Here is a 20,113-nt window from a genome sequence, read left to right on the forward strand (position 1 = left end):
GAAGAAATCCACTTTAACCCTAAAAACATTGTTTTTTAAAAAATAAGTAAATGCACTTATTTTGTTTATTGATTATTTGGCAGATATGCTTATCAATGGGAATAAAAATACAAATACACCATAAATGATCCTTATTTTATTTATTAATTATTTTTCCAGAAATGCTTATCAGTGGGAGTAAGAATATAAATACATCCTAAATTTCCTTTATCAGACTAGATATGCTTTAGCCTTTAAAACTCTACTACTGCCTAACAATACTTGTCAAAAAGAACTACAACAAAAATTTAGGAAACAGATTTTTTTGAGAGATCAATATCGTTAAAGCAAGATTTTTTTTGAAAGTATTTATCCATATGAAGCATACCAAAGGATTTAATTAAGCCCACCCGGGATGAACTTTGTAGCATTCTTTTTTTAGTACTTCTTGGCTTTCAGACATTTATTAAATAAGAAAAAAAAAAAAACTTTGAAAACCATGGAATCTTTGAAACATTTGAAGTACTTAAGCTTGAAGGAACCTATTTTAGATAAAATGAGAACCCTTGCTGATCCTGGCCCACTTTTAGAGACACATTCAAACCCCAAGCTTTTGTTATTTCTGAAGTAGGTTGTTAAGTGATTTTTCTTTGTGTTTCCCCTTTCTGCCTGAATGGACTCACTTCTAAACACTAACATGGTTTGTAAGGGCATTTCTGGAAAAAAAAAAAAAAAAAAAAACAGAAAGAACAGTTATAAATTTCTTTTCTCACTCTTCACCTTCTCAGTAAATCCCTCTGTAGACTTTTTGATGCTGGGATTACATATATCAAAACTCCAATTGTGCAATAAGTGCAATACCAACACCAATCAGATAATCACATGCATTATTGGTCATTCTGAGTCCAGCCTTTGTTCTGGTATCACCACAGATTTTGGGACACCATACTTTCGCTTGGATTTCGCAATGAAGAATAAGAGCAAACCAATTCTAGGAAAGGGTCATCATTCTATTGAGCCACTGTTACCTTCTGTTCCATTTCTTTGCATCAATGACAATAAGGTTTTTGGTCCAACTGTGAAAGTACATCTTTTGTGAACACAGTCTTCCTACTTGACTATAACAATAAGGAACCAAGAAAGGGACACAAGCATGGTTTAAAATAATGTGACTCTTTCACACATAAGGAATATGTTTTTTATGCTGTTGTTTCATTTCTGTTTTTGCTTTTACAGAGAACAATAATTGGTCAAAATGGAAAGAATTAGAGATTATAGAGTGCCCATCCCCAAATGGAACATCTAAAATACAACTCTATACTAAAGGTTCAGTGAACATCAAGGAAGAGGCAGTGAAAGATTTTGAGGACCAAAATAACAAGTGAAGTGCAGTGAAATGGTATCTTCTGGATATGACCAATATCATGCACCCATGAACTCTCAGCAGTATATATGCTTGAACAAGATGAACATCACACCATACTAGCGAACATCCTAGCATGGAATGGAGAAAAGCTACCAATCACACCCTGATTTAAAGAGCTACAAGCAGTATGACTGACTAAGAAGAGAGAGTCAGTTTTCATCAGGGATATTTGATGAATCCTGGTAGGTTGACTATCCCAAAGTAATCAGCCTTACACATGCATGCAGGGGGAAAAAAAAAACTAAGTGGACAAAATAACCTTGAAGATGCATATTACAGTAACAGGTATAGATAAAAAGGTATACATTTGAGAAGAGGATGCGAGAGGGTCATGGAATAAGCTGGGGAGAGGGATATGCAGAAAATAGATGTATGAAATGATAAAAAAGAAATTAAAAATGAAATAATCTGAAAATCTACTTACAGGTGTGGTGGTTCACACCTTAAATACCAGAACACAGAGGGCAGAGGCAGGTGGAACTCTGTGAGTTCAAGTTTAGCCTGGTCTACAAAGCAAGTTACAGGACAGCTAGGATAGTTACACATAGAAACTCTGTCTTGACCCCCCCCAAAAAAAGAAAATCCACTCATAATGATTATTATGGTATCATATACACACTACAGATATAAGAATTGCTAAGAACATCTATCAATGTTTTATTCTTTTCTTATTTTATTCAGCTTAAGAAAACTCATTAAGACTCTCAGAGGTAAAGGACACAATTAAGTTTAACTTTTTTAAAGACAGTGCTGTTAACACATGATGATGACAAGCAACACAAATTGGTTTACTGTCTTGGCCAATGATCATCGTGAGCAGAAGTAATTATCACTGAGAAATTTACAGGTTTAATGAAATTAAAAATTGTAGTTTGTTAGAGTTGCTGTTACTTTGAATAAACATAATGCCCACCTCCACTTTTAAAAGGTATTATGCAAATATTTTCTCTTCTTGATGTTCACATGTGTTGTTGATAGTAAAATGTTTCATTTGTTGAAGTGTAATTTTAGCCATTAAATAATTAAATACAGATATGTATGTCATTAATAACCCAACTTATGATGGCTTTGAATTAAATATTTAATGTGTTTAATTTTCTGCTTAATTTTTAAATTCTCTGTGCATCATATTTTGACATATTACCCACTCTTAATGTCTTTGTGGATACAGGAGTGTATGAACGCAAGAGTCAACTCTTGGGAAAGTGAAGAAGAAATTAACGGATATGTATAATTCCATCAAATTGCTGAGAGAGATGAAGTAATACTGTTTTGCTAGATTTCCAAAAATGTTTTTTATACACCAATATTACCCAGTCCTAAAAGCAGATCCCATTCTAGACCTCCACCAGTGATTGAATGTCCCAGTACTACCCATGTGCTTTCATTACTCACAGCTAGGACCACGAATTATATTATTGTGCTTAATTGTCCAAATCTAAATCAACCTAATTCTCTGTCTACAACAGGAGTAGTAAATGCTACATCCTTCTTCTCTCCAACTCAGAGGAAAAAAAAACAGAGCAGACTATATTTTTGAGGAACAAACCCACTTTCCTCTTTCATTTCACAGAAACCAGTGTATTTCTGGGAAGGAGATAAGTACATCAAGATTAAGTTCCAATGACTGTGATTTTGCTTTACCTTGGAGCACCACCCTTTACTACAGAATCATTCCATTTTATCTGCTTTCTAATTGAGTCTAGTAGCTGTAAGGTCAGAAGTCTCTAAATGCCCTTTCAGAAAAGTAACCAAAAAGAAAACCTCCCCTAAAGCCTCAAACTGTATAATTATAATTGTTTATGTTCCTACTATTGACGTATGTATATTTAAAATGGAATTTTTCATTTATATGAAATGGAATCATATTCATGAAACAGAGCCTTGGTTAATCTAAAATTTCATATTATTTGACATACAGGGTCACACCATCACATCTAGTATACTTCCAGAGCAAGTACATTACGAGAGTTTCAAACAAGAACATAGGAAAAATAATTCCAGCCATGATTTGGAGGATTGAGTTTGCTTCAATAGCCAATAAAATGTTATTGGAAAAAAAAAAAACCATCTGTGTAACAAAATTTATTTAAAATCCCCATTCTAATGATAAAATTCCCAGTGTAATGACAAGTAAATTAACAGACTTGGAGTGAAGGGTAGAAATTTCTGTACTTAAAAGAAAATCTTTTCTCCAACAAAGGGAAACTGGAGGAGGTTATGATTGCTGGAAACACTGATAGAACTTGTGGGAATATTATGGGCTTGATTTATGTTAATTGTTAACATAACATGTAGAGATTTATGGGAAGGCAGGTAGTATAACTAGCATGGTTTGCAGTTAATCCTTAGCTAGGTATATTTAATATTTTGGTTAGCATAATTGAATGAGTAACCATTCATTGACAATTTAAAGTATATATTTCTTTCTCATCCTGTTTTTTTTTTACAACTGTATAATGAAATATATAAAATTTGTAAAATGTTTGTATAGACACAGAATATGTTACTTTCCAATGGTAACAACTGATAATGGGTGAAGTCAAGATTTGAATTCCTATGATGTAACTACCCTTGGACTATGTTACTGCCTGGAAGCTAAGTGAAAATGATGTCTCAGTTAGTATGAGACACTTCTGACTGAATTTGTATCCAACAGTAGATGAACATATAGAAAACAATATGAAAATATGGCACAGAAATGTGTTTATATAAATATATTTATAGAATTTTATATTCAATATATAAAAATGTATTTATTCATCATTTTGTTTCTAGACCACAAGCATTCTGTTTCACAATGTTGTTTTAGTTATTTTTAATCATCCATAAAATTTGTATAACAACACAATGTTCACAAAATGGTGGTCTGAGTAATTACTGTAAAATACAGTAAAAATGAAGAAGTGAAATAATATCCTTTTTAATTTGTTTACCTAGCATACATTTAGTGTGTGTGTGTGTGTGTGTGTGTGTGTGTGTGTGTGTGCACATATGCATGTTTGCATATATGTTTAGTGCAAATGCATGCCATGGTGCACATGCAGAAATCAAAAGATGACTTTTGGTTATTGGCTTTCTCCTTCTACCATGTAGGTCCAGGGATATAATTTACACCACAAAGTTTAGTGGCAAGTGACTTTACCCCTTGAACCATCTCATAGGTCTAACATCTGATTTCCCTGGAGACTGTACACTGTCGTTCTAGGTTAGTGGCATCCAATAAAACTTGCCTTAGAACGATAGGTACAGTTCCACTCAGAGAGGACCCAATGTTGCTGAGTTGAGTTATGACAACCCAAGTGCAATGTCTTGCCTTGTCTCTGATTGTAGTACAACCTGAGAATAAAGTCTCCACAACATGGTTAGACATTCTATTCTGTCAAGCCCAGACCTTAGTCTGGAAGCCATCTTACCGGAAGATGTTTCACCAATATTTTTTTCAGGCATGCTAATTATTTTGAAAAGAACATGTGCCACTCACTTTGACTATCAGACCATTACAACAATGTATCCCATGAAATTGGGATCCCTCCAGGAACCTCACACTGGGCAAAGAAAATGGCCAATGTTTGAGCCAGCCAGAAGGAGAGCTTGTCTTCCAGAAAGAGATTTACATCTTTGGCATCTGTGAGGACAAAACAGACACATTTTGGGTGTCAGCCACTAGTAGTGAGCTAATCCAGAATGGAGAGAAAAAAATTGAAGGATCCCAATTCAGCCACTAAAATTATTTTATTCAAGAAACTTTTTCTTAACCTTTTAACTGTGGCCAGCAGCAGCAGCAGCTTTCTCTCTCTCCCTCTCTCTCTCTCTCTCTCTCTCTCTCTCTCTCTCTCTCTCTCTCTCTCATGAGGCAGAATATGAGTATTTGGACTTTGGAACTAGCGGCATAGCATTGACTGAGCATTCTCTCCTTGTGATCTCCAGTTTTTGGCTAAAACTTAGTCTTATAAAACAAAGGCATTAAGACAAATTCAAAACACCCTCAATGAATGTCCTCTTAGATTGTTCATTACAAAGTAGATTTGTACTAATATTTTAGTCTGTAAAAAAATCTCTACTCTTCTCATTCCAGGGAAGGCAAAATTTATATGGAGATCAAGGACTGCTCAGTAACTTTTATGAACATTTCTACACCCCTACATCTATCACATGTAAGAGAACACATGGCTTATATGTTACTGATTCTTCAAATTCTTGATTTAACCAACATAAGCAGATTCTGAGATAAAGCAATGGTTCTCAAACAAAGAGTCAGCCCAAACTAAACATAAAGTATTCTTAATAAGGTTGTATGCCTTATAGTCTTCACTAAAGATGCTGATATAATTGATATGGGAAGGTGTCCAGGGATATGTACCTCTCAAATTATATCGTGTTGCATTCTGCTATACAGCTAGGATTAAGAAGCACTGAGCTAAATAGTTTGAGATTGCTTCATACTTGATGAGGAAAATGTTTCCAGGAACTAGGTAAGTCATAGCAGATTCAGCTGAAGGTCAAATTAAAACATGAATTTACCATTCCTTTCAGATTTTGTTTTACAGTCATATCATTTCCTACTCAAAGCATAAACCCTTCCAACAGTCTGTGACTTATAATTAATGTTTTTATGAATAATATCAACATGAGATCTGGAGAGGTGTCTCAGTGGTTAGAAGAGCTTCCTATAGTCAAAGGAACCAGAAATCATAATCTTGCACCTAAATAAATCATACAAATGCTTGGAACTCTTACTCCAAATGACCTGATACTCTCTTCTGGCTTTCATGCATACATGCACATACACCAACATACATGTACAAATAGATGTCTTCCACACACACACATTAATTAATTAAAGAATTGATTGTATCAACTAACAATATCTTGTGTATCTTCCAGTCATTCAACCCACATTAAAGCTCTTCCTCAATAACTGAATTTATATCTAATATATAGAAACTTTACAAAACTAAAATGTACTCCAGTAATCAACAGGAAGTTTCAAGATTCTCAGTCTGCTAATTGGAATTCTGGTTCTTTCTTGAGACTGTACTTTACCTGTTGCCCATCTCTGACTTATAAGGTATTTCCTATTGAAAACATTATTTGTAATATTATTTATTTATTTTGCTGAGTGGCTGGTTAAGATTCTTTCTTCTCCAATTCTCCCTATACTATTTTCCAATCTGTTGGTTCACTTTTCACATTTTAATGTGAATCATATTTTTATCAGACATTACATTTCTTTTTTTTTACAAATTGACTTATAGATTACTCATTCATATTTTAAAATGTTTTATATATTCTAAGCATGTTATCCTTCTGTGCCTGAGGGATGATTAGTCCAGCTCTCTCTGAGTTTGAGTCCCCGTGTGTTATAGCTGCTGACTAACCCGTATACTGCTTTGTTACCTTGTGTGTTCCATGATTTTACCATGTACTTTTGCTTTAGAAATTTAACTGGGAGTGCACCTACAAGGCAGAATGTTATCAAATTCTTCAGCACCCAGTGTCATTTCAAAGAAGCCAGAACTTTAGAATAAATTAGTCATGCAAAGTGTTTCTATTTGTATGTGTTCTATAAGAAAAGCCACATATTCTTGTGAATGAAGGTTTGCAGTCACTCATTTGCAAACATTTCATTTCTTTCCAATCAACAAGCTCAGGGAATCTACAATGGTTAAATTTAATTTCATTCACCCTTCATAGATGGAGTGGCTTACTAGGGAAAGGTTCTCTGAGAGTTTTGCCTCCATCCTGCTTCATTGTGGTTCCACAATTTCTTCAGCTTCAAAACTCAAGATTATGAACAGTATAATTGGTTAGGAAACTCTTATGATGAGAGCAGATCTGTAACATTCATGAGCACTGAAAGATCATCTATTTTCATGTTGCTTTACATTTATGGATTTGCCTTATTTGGTTGTTTTTGTTTTGTTTTGTTTTGTTTTGTTTTGTTGTTTTTTGTTTGTTTGTTTGTTTTTAACATTTCATCAATTTTATTTTTAAAGTGTTCTTTACTGGGTAGTTTTCGATTTGAGGATTTGAGAGAAAATAAAAAGATTTCCCAAATGCCATTTGTTTGCAACCATACCTATGATCCTACAGTATAACTATCCGCCTCCAGAAAGGTAGCATTTGCTACAATTAAAAAAAATAAATAAGAGCCAGTCTTAACATATCTGTCCCAGTCAACCAGTGTCCATAAATACATTAGGGTTCAATCTTAGTGTTGCATACTCTGTGGGTTTAGAAAGCATATAATGAAATGTGTCTATCAATGTAAAATCATGGAAAGCATCATAGCTGTCTCCAAACTCACCAGATTTTTCTTTATTTTTCTGCCTTTACTACCAAATTGTGGCAATTATTTGTCTTGCTAGCACCTCTATAGCATGGCCTCTATCAGAGATAAAAGCATCTGTCCACTATAGTGAATTTTCAAACTGGTTTATTTCATTTAACAACGTGCATTTAAGATTCTTTCTGATTCTTCCATGTTGTCATTTGATGGCTGATACCTTTACAACACTGAATAATGAATGCTTCTACTGTCTAGAAGTACCACTGTTTCTCCATTTACCTAGGATGGGCATGTTATTTATAGAAATTTCCTATTCATATCATATTTCCATAGTGTTTTCTTAACTCCTTCTCTAGGAAAAAGAATAATAAGCTATGGTCTCTACCATATTAAAATTGGAACTTCATTAAATTATTTGTAACTTGTAGCATATTGAGTGTACTGATGATATAGGAAACAAATTAAATTTATTTGTAAAACTTCCAAAACAAACTAGAACTCACAAAAATATTTAGGTTTATATACAGGATATTCAAGATTTTCTGTTCTCCAAGAAATACTTATATAAATGTTATAGATTTTGACATCAAAACACTGTGAAGGATTAGCAAAGATTCTGGAAAACAACTTACAAACTTCCATATCAAAGAGAATTTTCAACAGAAGCAAATACTTGTGTTTCCATGTGATACAGAAAAACAAAATAAAATATGTTATTTTAAATTGGACTAGACGAATCCCAATTCTTGTTAGTTATGATATGTAAAGGGTTTATGAATAATTTTTTCCTTCATTTGTTTATTATTACTATTTTTTTTAATTTTATAATTTAATTTAACTTTACATATCAGCCTCGGATGCCCCTGTCCTCCCTTCTCCTGCCCCCACTCCTGCCCTCTCCCCAATCCACCCCCCATTCCCATCTCCTTCAGGGCAAGCACTCCAGTGGGGATTCAGCTCAGTCTGGTAGATTCAGTAGAGGCAGGTCCCGTCCCCTCCTCCCTTCACCCAGGCTGAGCAAAGTGTCCCAGCATAGGCCCCAGGCTCTAAAAATCCAGCTCATGCACTAAGGACAGGTCCCAATTCCACTTCCTGGGGGCCTCCCAAACAGTTCAAGCTAATCAACTGTCTCACTTATCCAGAGGGCCTGATCCAGTTGGGGGCTCCTCAGTTATCAGTTCATAGTTCATGTGTTTACACTAGTTTGGCTATTTGTCCCTGTGCTTTTTCCTGTGATGGTCTCAACATCTCTTGCTCATAAAATTCCTCCTTTTTCTCAACAATTGGACTCCCAGAGCTCCACCTGGGGCCTGGCCATGGATCTCTTCATCTGCTTCCATCAGTCATTGGATGAGAGAGCTACCATGACAGTTATGAATGATTTTTAAACCATGTAGAAATTAAATATAAACAACCTTGTTCACTTTTCTTCAAGTTGCAGAATTCTGAAATATTTTTCAAGTTATCATTCATCAGGGCAGTTTATAAACAAGATGCTTCTTCCAATAAATTATTCTTCTAATTTAAATAGTTTATCCAATATGCCTTGATTTTATACAAATTTTTATTTAACTTTTAAAGTCAATAAATAATTTAATGGTTTTGTTTCCCTTATAAATTATTCATTATTATTGTTTAATATTTATCAATTAATTGTTTCCATATCCTTTAAATATTTTCTAACAATGTATATTAGGGGCAAAAATCAGAATCAAAAATTTAAATTGAAAGTATTTTAAGTCCACAGAATTATATTGAGTGTTTTTAGAGTTTGTCTACATGAAGAATTTCATCTTCATATTTAATAAAAACATTTCCATGAAGGAAATAACTAACACAAATCAAATTACAACATAAACTCTTAATTGAACCTTAGTGATTATAATGATTCATGTAACAATTAACTAATGTGTTTCACATTCTTTGTTGATATGAAACACCTTCACTGTTCCTTGTAGAATTTTCTTCAGTTTAATTTACTTTAGACATTTTTATTTATATTTTTTTCTTTTATTGATGATACTTTTTTCCTTACATTATCTTCTGATTATAGTTTACCCTCCTGCAACTCCTCTGAGATCCTCTCTATTTTCTCTACTATCAGAATCCACACCATTGTTTGTCTCTCTCAGAAAACAAACAAACAAGCATCTAAAGAATAATAAGATAATAAGATAAAACAAAGCAGAAACGTAAAAATTGGGATAGGACAAATGAACAAACAGAAGAAAAAGAGCCAAAGAAAAAGCACAAGAGGTACATGTAGCTGCAGAGACACTCATGCACATATTCACGAATCCAATTAAAAACACACAACCAAAAACCATAATATAAAGAAATTTAAGAATCCTAATCTATGATTTTTGTCACAATGTGTTTATAGAAACTGAATTATAATAGAAACATTAGAAGTTTGTGTTGTTTGTTGGTTGAATATCCAACAATGAATAAATCTAAACTAAAATATCATATGGAAAACAATACAGTGGGGCTTATAGAAACCATCCTGTATGAAAACCACATACTTAATTAAAATAAAGTTCCAATATCAGTAACAAAACCTTAAATGGAATCTAAACATCAGTTACAGAAAAAAAATCCTACTGAAATGTAAGATAAAGTTATTATATCATAAAGTTCACACAGATCTTCTGATTTATATATTTGAGACATCGACACATTTTTTAAAATTTATCTCCTTTGCCTTCTAGTATTAGAACAGTGTGTAGGAAAAGACGATCCTCATATTCCCCCAGACTTTATAAGGTTCTTTTACAATACAGATTTCCTCCATATAAATTTTGCAAGGTGGATAGAAACTGAAAAATATCATCATGCTGACCTTGAAACTAAGCTTTAAGTGGGTGTATTTACTGCTTCGGGTTTTCTTTTTCACACTGGCACACACTTAAAATGTGAAGTTGTATTCCTCTTCCACAAGAACAAAGCATTTTATTTTCAGTCATCATCAAGATGTATTCTGTTTCCTGAAAGCTGCCACACCCCTGACTAAAATGCTTAAATACTGTTTTCTCTCTTGTGTTTACTCTTCTTGAATGAATGAAGAAAACATTTATAAGTTTCAGTAACTTTGGTCCATATAATTTTGTAGTTTATGGGTTTAAAATTCTGTGTGTTTTTATACATAAATATTATAAATATATATCATATACATACTCATATGCTTATGTATACATATTCATATACATTCACATATATAACAACAATTATCAAAAAATAGATGTCATTAATTTAAAAAAGAGCAAGAAGGCATATATGAGAGGGCTTGGAGGGATAAAAGGAAGGGGGAAATGATACATTTATTATCTCAAAAAATAAAAGAATTTAAAAATTCTATCAAGAATATAATATCTATGCCCAAGAGTGCTACAGCTGAGTCTTGGTGGAGATGGATTCCCAATTTTCTAAGGAAGCACCATATTGATTTCCAAAGTGGCTGTACAAGCTTGCATTCCCACCAGCAGTGGAGGAGAGTTCCCCTTGCTCCATATCCTCTCCAGCATAAACTGTCTTCTGTGTTTTTTATCTTAGCCACTCTGACAGGTGTAAGGTGGTATCTCAGAGTTGTTTTGATTTACATTTCCTGGATAATTAGGGATGTTGAGCAATTCCTTAAATGTCTTTCAGCCATTTTAACTTCCTCAGTAGAGAATTCTCTGTTTAGTTCTATAGCCCATTTCTTAATTGGACTGTGCAAGGTGTCACACCACAGGCACCGGATTCCAGAAGCCTGCCCATAGACCAGGGACAGATCCTGATCCCCCTGCCTGGGTGCCACCAAAACAGTTCAAGCCAAACAACCATCTTCCCTATCCAGAGGGCCTTCATGACTTCAGGAATTGAAGCAAACTAAAAGTTTTTCATGGGGGGAAATTGAACAATTTATAACTATCATATCCCCAAATACTGAGAAATGTGTGACACCTTGAGCCTCCCAGAAACACCTCCTATGCTTGTAGTGGGTTACATTTTGTTGAACTATTGGCTATAGGGTTCAATGAAACCCTTTGAACATCACAGTAACCCTAGGTTACTGGTTGACCTCCACAACCTGGTGGTTGCTGAAGACAATACTTACTTATGTCATCAAACAGGTAGAAGAAGAGGTAGTGAACACCTAGAAACTTCTTGCCTACTGACTGTCAAGGAGGCAAAGAGCAAAACATTTTTCCTTTCACGTCCTTGCATAGGCTTCCAGCAAAAGGTGTGACCCAGATTAAAGGCACGTGTCTTCCTGCCTCAAGATCAGGATTAAAAGTGTATGTTTTCCTACTTCAAAGATTCCAATTAGAAGTTTTATCTAACTGCTTCAAATTTAGCAGAACTCCCTCACAGGTATGCCTTCCATTTTTGGATTTTAGTTAATTCCAGGTGTAGTCAGGTTGGAAACAAAGAAGAGCTATCACACTGTTGTCACCATAGATCAATGACTTGTTTAACCCTCATCAGAGAAACTTCTTGTAGCATATGGGAATTAACACAGACACTACACCTGGAAAAAAATTGGAAGCACTCAATCCTAAATGGGATGTCTTCATCAAAAATGTCCCCTTAAAACTTGGCGATCTATGTGAAAGAGGAGGCAGGAAGATTATAAGAACCAGAGATGATGGATGACTCCAAGGTAACCATTACAGGTGTAACCGGACTAGTGCACATATGAACTCATGGAGACTATGACAGCATGCACAAGGCCTGAACAGGTTCAGGCCAGATGAGCACAAGCATTGTAAGAGGGAAGTTGGATATGGCCTCCCATCCCTAACCAAGAAGCTATCTGTAATTGCTACCCATTAGCAAAGAGAAAATTGGCTTTTTCCAGTGGAGTGTCATTAGGTATATCCAGGGTAGGCCCCATTCCTAAGAGAAGTAGGGCAAGTGAAATGAAGTCAATGATAGCTATATATATATATATATATATATATATATATATATATATATATATATATAAACCCAAAGTAGCACATGACCTAGTAGAGTAGAAATAAAATCAAGAAGTCAGTTCATGTACCAATAGCAAACTGATTTTCAGCAAAAACAATATATAACATATTGTAGGGGAAAAAGTGATGCTGGGCAAACTGGGTATGCATAATGTATATGCTGAAGACTAAAATTCTATGCTTATCTCTTTTAAAATAGACTAACTCAAGATATATTATGGATATGAATGTAAGGCATATACCTTTCAGAAGAAAATTAATGCAAAATGCTTCAAGATATAAAGGCTGACAATTATTGTTTGGAGTGAGACTCTCTAAAGCACAGGACATAAATGTAAGTTCATATAAGTGGTATGAAATTAACCTAAATGTTTTTTCAGAGCAAAAAATATATTCAACAGAGTCAAAAAATCATCTGTAAATGTGAGAAACTGTTCATTTTTCAGATAGCAAAATAGCAATAACTTGAATAAATAAGGAAAACAAAAAATGAACAATGACCAAAACACCCAAAACATGAAAATCAATTAGTCCACTAAAAATGGAGAAACTTTGTAAGTAAATATTTATGTTAAAATTATATGCAAATGACACATCACCCATGAAATGTAAACCAAAACTATTATAATTCATCATCACATCTCAATTATAATTATATTGACCATTATAAAAATTAATATGGGAAGACTGCAAAGAGAAATATCAGACATTGTTGGGAAATAAACAATTAGTAGACTTACTATAGAAAACAAAATAGAGGCTCCTCAAATACTGAATTTAGAATTAACACATGATCCAAAATTCCTACTATGTGTGTCCATTCCAGAGAAAATGACATCACTATGTCAGGGACTCTTGACTATCCATGGTTATTGTAGCAGATTTCAAAAGACCTAAAATATGAACATCCATCCATATGAAAATAGATAAATGGATTAACAAATATGGCATACATGCCAGAGAATGTATTCATCCATGAAAGAAATGAATTACTGTCATTAAGGCTGTATGGATGAAACCAGAGAACATTTATATTAAGATGAATAAGCCTGGAACAGGAATCTGTATTCCACATGTCCACAGTCACTACAGAAGCTAGAAGTGTTGATATCATTACATTAAACATTAGAATAGAGGCCATTGCATATAGGGATAATCAAAAAGAAAAATTAACATCCAAACATTGTTAAGAAACTCAAGTACTTCCGCTGTTCTGTAGCACAGAAGGGAAACCTATAGAAATCATTGTATTTCTAAGTTCCTAATGTAGAAGAGCTGGAGAGTTGCCACCAAATGTCACTGTTAATATTCGGGGAGATGAAAAGGTTAACTACTTGGATTCATCATAATTTGTATTAGTTTTCCAAGTTTTTACAATTTACTCCCAAATACATAAAAGTAAAATGAAAATATAAAAATAAATGCCAAAAAATATAAAATTAAAAATATTAAGAGGTGCAATTATTACTTTGAGTTCAGAGATTAAAAGAACAAGTACAAAAGTTCAAAGGATTATCTGAAGACCATACACACACTTTGATGAAGTCAGCCTGACTCTGATATTTATTTTCTCCCTCATTCAGTTCCCAGGAGGCCAGAGTAAGGAAGAAAATAATTTGGATATTAAATCAAAGAAAGGTATATGTGATCAATAATTCATTTTCATATAAACCCACAAACATAATTTAAATAGATACTACATGAACAACATACTTTGAAATTTACAGATTATTTAAAAAAAATATTTCAACAACATTGTAACTTCATTTTATTTAAGATGTATTTTATTTGTGTAGTGTGTGTGTGTGTGTGTGTGTGTGTGTGTGTGTGTGTGTGTGTGTATGAAGATCAGAAGAGGGCCTATACATCGTGATTACTTTCAGTTTCAGACATACCTAATGGAAATGCACCATAATATATCTTTTTTATTTGTTTGTTTATTTACTTTTGTTATTGGTGTTTTGTTTTACAAGACAGGGTTTGTCAGTGTAGTCCTGGCTCTCCTGGAACTCACTGTGTAGACCAGGCTGGCCTCGAACTCACAGAGATCCACCTGCCTCTGTTTCCTGAGTGCTGAAATTAAACGCATCTGCCACAATATTTCATAATTTTTGTCTTCCTATAACAAAGAAAACGCTCTTGACAAAATGAATACTAAAAGCTGGCTTATTGTTTCTTTTGAAAATAATTTCAAAGAGTTATCAGCTAGATAAGTTTGGCCTTAGCTGTATTAAATTAAAATTTTTTAAAGTGTTTTAATTTTGAAATGAAAACCAATAAAAGGCAAGTGGCTTTAATTCTTTTTTAATCTCAATGCTTTGTGTTCTCTTCACTGTCCAATTTGCGGCCATGGGCAAATGCTACTGAGACCACTTTCTGGTGGGCATCATATAAATCTGCAGTCACAGATGCCGTAGGAGTGGCCCATGAACTAAAGCCACTAGCTAATCTCTCCCACACTCACCACTCTCTGTCCAGAGATTCTGGAGTTGAGTGCAGCATATTTAAATGCTGTGAAATCCATCTTGGATGCTCCGACGGTATATTAATTCAATGATTCGAATGAAAGTAAATCAAACACTAAAATAAGCTCATATATTTGTTCTGCTCCTGATACCTAACCAAAATAAATATAAAGCTGTTTACCTAACCATTAACTGAATTAGATTTTGTGCTGGTTTGTTTATTTATAAGGTTGGAATGCTCCTAATTCAGCAAACAAGGTCAAGCAGGATATAAATCTACATTTGTCTTGACTAAATAGGTACAAAAACAATACAAAATTATTTTCCTGAACCAAGTTGCAGGCAAACTCTGTTAAATTAGAGAATTTAAATTCATGAACAGAGAAGGATGCTACAATGGCTTCCCGTACTGTGATGCAGTGAAGTGGCAGTTCCCTTTGGATGCTAAATAGACACACTGAATTTGAGCAGATCATCCCTCCAGTACTTCTGACTTCCCTTTGATGTTTTGCCTAAATGCTTTTCACTTAACTTTTCTCCACGTATAATTCAAAGAAAGAACAGTGGATTCCTATAAAAACATTTTCACACACACACACACACACACACACACACACACACACACACACCCTACAGATCTGATTTCTTAAAATTATTTTTAAATGAGTTCATCACACTGCCAGCTTTTTCAGGTATATATGTTTCACTGCAACTTTTTCCATCATCCACATCAGAGCCTAACCTTTTTTTAAAGCATTGTATCCATTTCCCTCTATAAATAGTATGTTTAAAGAGAAGAAAGAAGGAAGGAAAAAGGAGAGAGAAAGGAATGCAGGAAGGGAAGGAGGGAGAGAGGGACAGAAGGGAGAAGGGAGAGAGGAAGGGAGGGAGAAAATTCACTGCAGCTAAATAGTTCCAATGCTTTTCTATAATTTACTTCCTTTATGAATATTTTCTTCCTATTTGTGTGAGAAGTTCCATTGTCAAAAATTCCTTAAACTAAATGATGTGATATGTGGACCACTTAGAAACAGTGCAGAAAATGCTATCATTCCTACTCCAGAATTGATATATATACGTGTGTGTGTGTGTGTGTGTGTGTGTGTGTGACAGAGAGAGAGAAAGAGAGAGAGAGAGAGAGAGAGAGAGAGAGAGAGAGAGAGAGAGAGAGAGACTTGTTGTATTCACATGTTACATTTGGACCATTTCAACCAGTGTGCACTGTGACATTTGAAGGCTCTTTCCCATGAAGCTTGTAGTTTGTTGGTCTGATTTTCACAGCCTCAGTTTATTTCATTTCATTTCAGTAGATATTTATAAAGCAAATAATAGATTCAACACAAAACTAAGAAAGGTCATTTTAAAAAAGGAAAAAAAAAATGCCTCATTTGCAGACATATAAGAATGCTGAATCTAGTTATTCTACAATGTCTGTTATGTGTTTAGGAGGAAAAACAAACAAATGCAAACATAACATATGTATTTAGAAAAATGAAATCAGAGGCCTCGTCATGCACCACCAAAAGAGAGCTACATGTAAAAATGTTAACATGTTGGGAACTAGGCACTAATTGGCAGCTTTGATTGATTATCAGATAGGGCTAAGAAAAAGGAACTTGATACTGAGATATTGCTGTTTCATAAAACAACTACCTAAGAAGTTGTGATAATTTATTTAAATTTCCATTATTCTTTGGAGTAGACTCATAACACTGAATAGTTGAGAGATTTTACTTTATCAAGGTACAGCCCAATTGAGAATATTTCATTCTGGAAACTCACAATCTCCTGTTCAGATCATGATCTCTTTTCAAGTGGAAAAGCTATTTTTAGAACTTAGTCTCTGTCAAACCCTTCAATCAATCTTTCATGATATCCATGAAATGAGGGTGGGGGTGGGGGTTAGCAGGACAATGGCAATAGTTTAAAATAACAGATGGAAAAGATATTTCAAGAAACCTCCTTTTTACTGTAGCTTTTTCATGTGAGTCATTATGAGCCAGCTCTTTTCAGGAAGAGCTCTCAGAAGATAATGACTTTAAAAAATGAATGTCTAGTATTAACCCACAAGGCAACATATAAATGTGACTCTCCATTGACTCTTTGAACATCAAGTTCTACATAACAGATGAATTAGGCAAAGAAAGTTCAGAATTGGGAAGAAAGCTCAGTGGCAAAATACTTGCCTGGCATATATGAGGTCCTGAATTCAGTTACCAATATTACAAGAAAGAGAGGAAGAAAGAAAGAAAGAAAGAAAGAAAGAAAGAAAGGAAGGAAGGAAGGAAGGAAGGAAGGAAGGAAGGAAGGAAGGAAGGAAGGAAAGAAAGAAAAAAAGAAAGAAAGGAAGAAAGAAAGAAAGAGGGAGGGAAGAAATGGAGGGAGAGAGGGAGGGAGGAGGGAGGAAGGAAGGAAGGAAGGAAGGAAGGAGGGAAGGAAGGAAGAAAGGAAGGAAGGAAGGAAGGAAGGAAGGAAGGAAGGAAGGGAAATGTTCCAAGCAATATAAGACATGGTTAGTAATGTTTTCTCCCCATGGAAATACTAATACATACAAAACATGATGACCTTCACTGCATCAGCATAATATTTGAGGCTAAATGTTTCTTCCCTTACTTCTTTCTTACACATGAATCATCATCGCAGTTATCTTTTGATACTTCCTTCTTGCCCAGAAAATATCAAGTCACTACAAAAATAGACCAATATAGCAAACACATCAACATTGATTCATACATTATCACTTGAGAGTGAAAGGCGTGCTAATTCAGATGCAACACAGAATTAACTTTGTCAATAAATATTATAATTTAAGCAACTTTTCTAGCAGTGTGAACCAAAGCCCCATGGTTAAAACTATGGGAAGAAACACATGTAGAACAGAATGTAATAACTTTCTCTTGGATATCAGTTCCCTACCTCTACAGCATGATCTCCTGGTTGTGGAAACAGGTATAATGTATTCTACAAATTGTGTGTGAAACTTTTTCATAAAAGTCAAAGCCAGCATTATACTAGAACTTTGTGATGAGAATATTCTTATATCTTATTAGTTTAGTTGTGCAGGAAACAGGGAAATGAACTTTTCAGAATGCTATTCTATCTTCTTAGAATTTCATTATTGAGCCAGGCAGTGGTGTCGCATACCTGTAATCCCAGCACTTGGGAGGCAGAGGCAGGCAGATAGATCTCTGTGAGTTCGTGCCAGCCTGGTCTACAGAGCTAGTCCAGGACAGGCTCCAAAGCTATAGAAAAATCCTGTCTCGAAAAACCAAAAAAAAAAAAAATTTCATTATTGAGAACTAAGAGAAATCCATTCAGCTGCCATTGCACTACTGACTACTCTTAAATGAATAAATAAACAACCATTCTTAGTGCTATTTCTTCACTCCAAAATTTTCCAAATCTTTAAAGATTTTTTTATATAATATAAAAACTTTGTTTTGAATGTAAGCTTTCAGTTACTGTGTCAGAATGATTAGAAATGACCTTCTAAGATATTTTATCATCCTTCCACAGCACTTATTTGTTGCTTCAGAATGCACAGTGACTTAACGATTGTAATTTTTTATCTGGCCCTTGATTCTTCTGATCTTAGCTTTGCCCATTCTTTAATCTGAAGTCAGTCCACAAGCTAACTAGTTGCTGGCTAATCTAGCTAAATCTAAACTAAGAAAATGCAGCTCTAGCCCAAATAGATTTTTATTCTCCAGCCTCCTTGTTTAGCTCATTTTATATGGCAATTGGTATTTTCAGGATGAATCTTGGCAATGTTGTGTCTTGTACACACGCATGCGTGCACATGCACACACACACACACACACACACACACACACACACGCGTTGGTTGAGAAATTTCAGGTGTAGGAGATTGAGGTAGAAACTATACCTTTTAGTGAGGAACAAAGAGAAAATTATGAGAAAAACAACCCAATTAAATATAAATGGAAAGGATAAGAGAACATATATTATATGAAGGAAGAAGGCAGGTTTAAGTTTGGAGCAAGGATGTGGACAAGGTCATGGGAGAAGGGTAGTATTGTATGACAAACATCCCTGGAGAGACGCTACACACACAACTCATCCCAGACCATAGTAGATGTACCATCAGTGTTCAACTTGGTGAATGCATGAGTTTAATTGGGGTTACACATACAGGAGTATTGATGAGGGGGTTACTTGTAGGAAATGACTCAAAGACATCTGCTTCACCAAAGCCCACCTCAGCATGGGTGACAGCTCACAAAATCTTGGAATCTAGAGCACACTGTACAGCCTTAATATGGTTGAAGAGTGCCCTTTCAAAGAAATGGAGTTTGCTATAAACCTCTTTGAGGCAGCTTATCTCTGCTTTTTCCAGGCAATTGATTTTTTGTTTGTTTGTTTTGGTTTTGGTTTTTCGATACAGGGTTTTTCTGTATAGCTTTGTGCCTTTCCTGGAACCAAGGCTGGCCTCAAACTCACAGAGATCTGCCTGCCTCTGCCTACTGAGAGCTGGGATTAAAGGTGTGTGCCACCACTGCCCAGCCACAATTGATCTTCTTTGTTGCTTGGTTTGTCTGAGGATCACTCTCAGCTATTTTACTGCTTACTGTGGGAGGGGGGAGTCTAGTGCATCTGGTCAGTTTCAGGGACTTCCTGAAGCTATCTTGAGTTCTTTATCTTCCTGCTGAAGGAACTTCCTTGCAGGATGGAATGTTTCAATCACAGAGGAAACTGTTACATAATAGGCAGTGACTGAGGAGTTAGTAGATAAAACTAAGGATATAAGGATTATGAAAGCCTTATGAAAACTCACTTGTTAGTAAGATAACTTCAAAATATTATTTCAAGACTGGCAGTTTAAACAGAGATACCTTTCATGGGTTGACAAGAATGCTTTAAGAAGACATAGGTTATTAAATGAAAATATACCTGTCAGGCTTGGAATTTGTCCCTATGTCTTACTTATTGGTCAAGAAGACCCTATAGATCTCCTAAACAGCATCAA

The sequence above is a fragment of the Onychomys torridus genome, chromosome 20 (assembly GCF_903995425.1).
Source record: "Onychomys torridus chromosome 20, mOncTor1.1, whole genome shotgun sequence".
NCBI classification, from domain to species: Eukaryota; Metazoa; Chordata; class Mammalia; order Rodentia; family Cricetidae; genus Onychomys; species Onychomys torridus.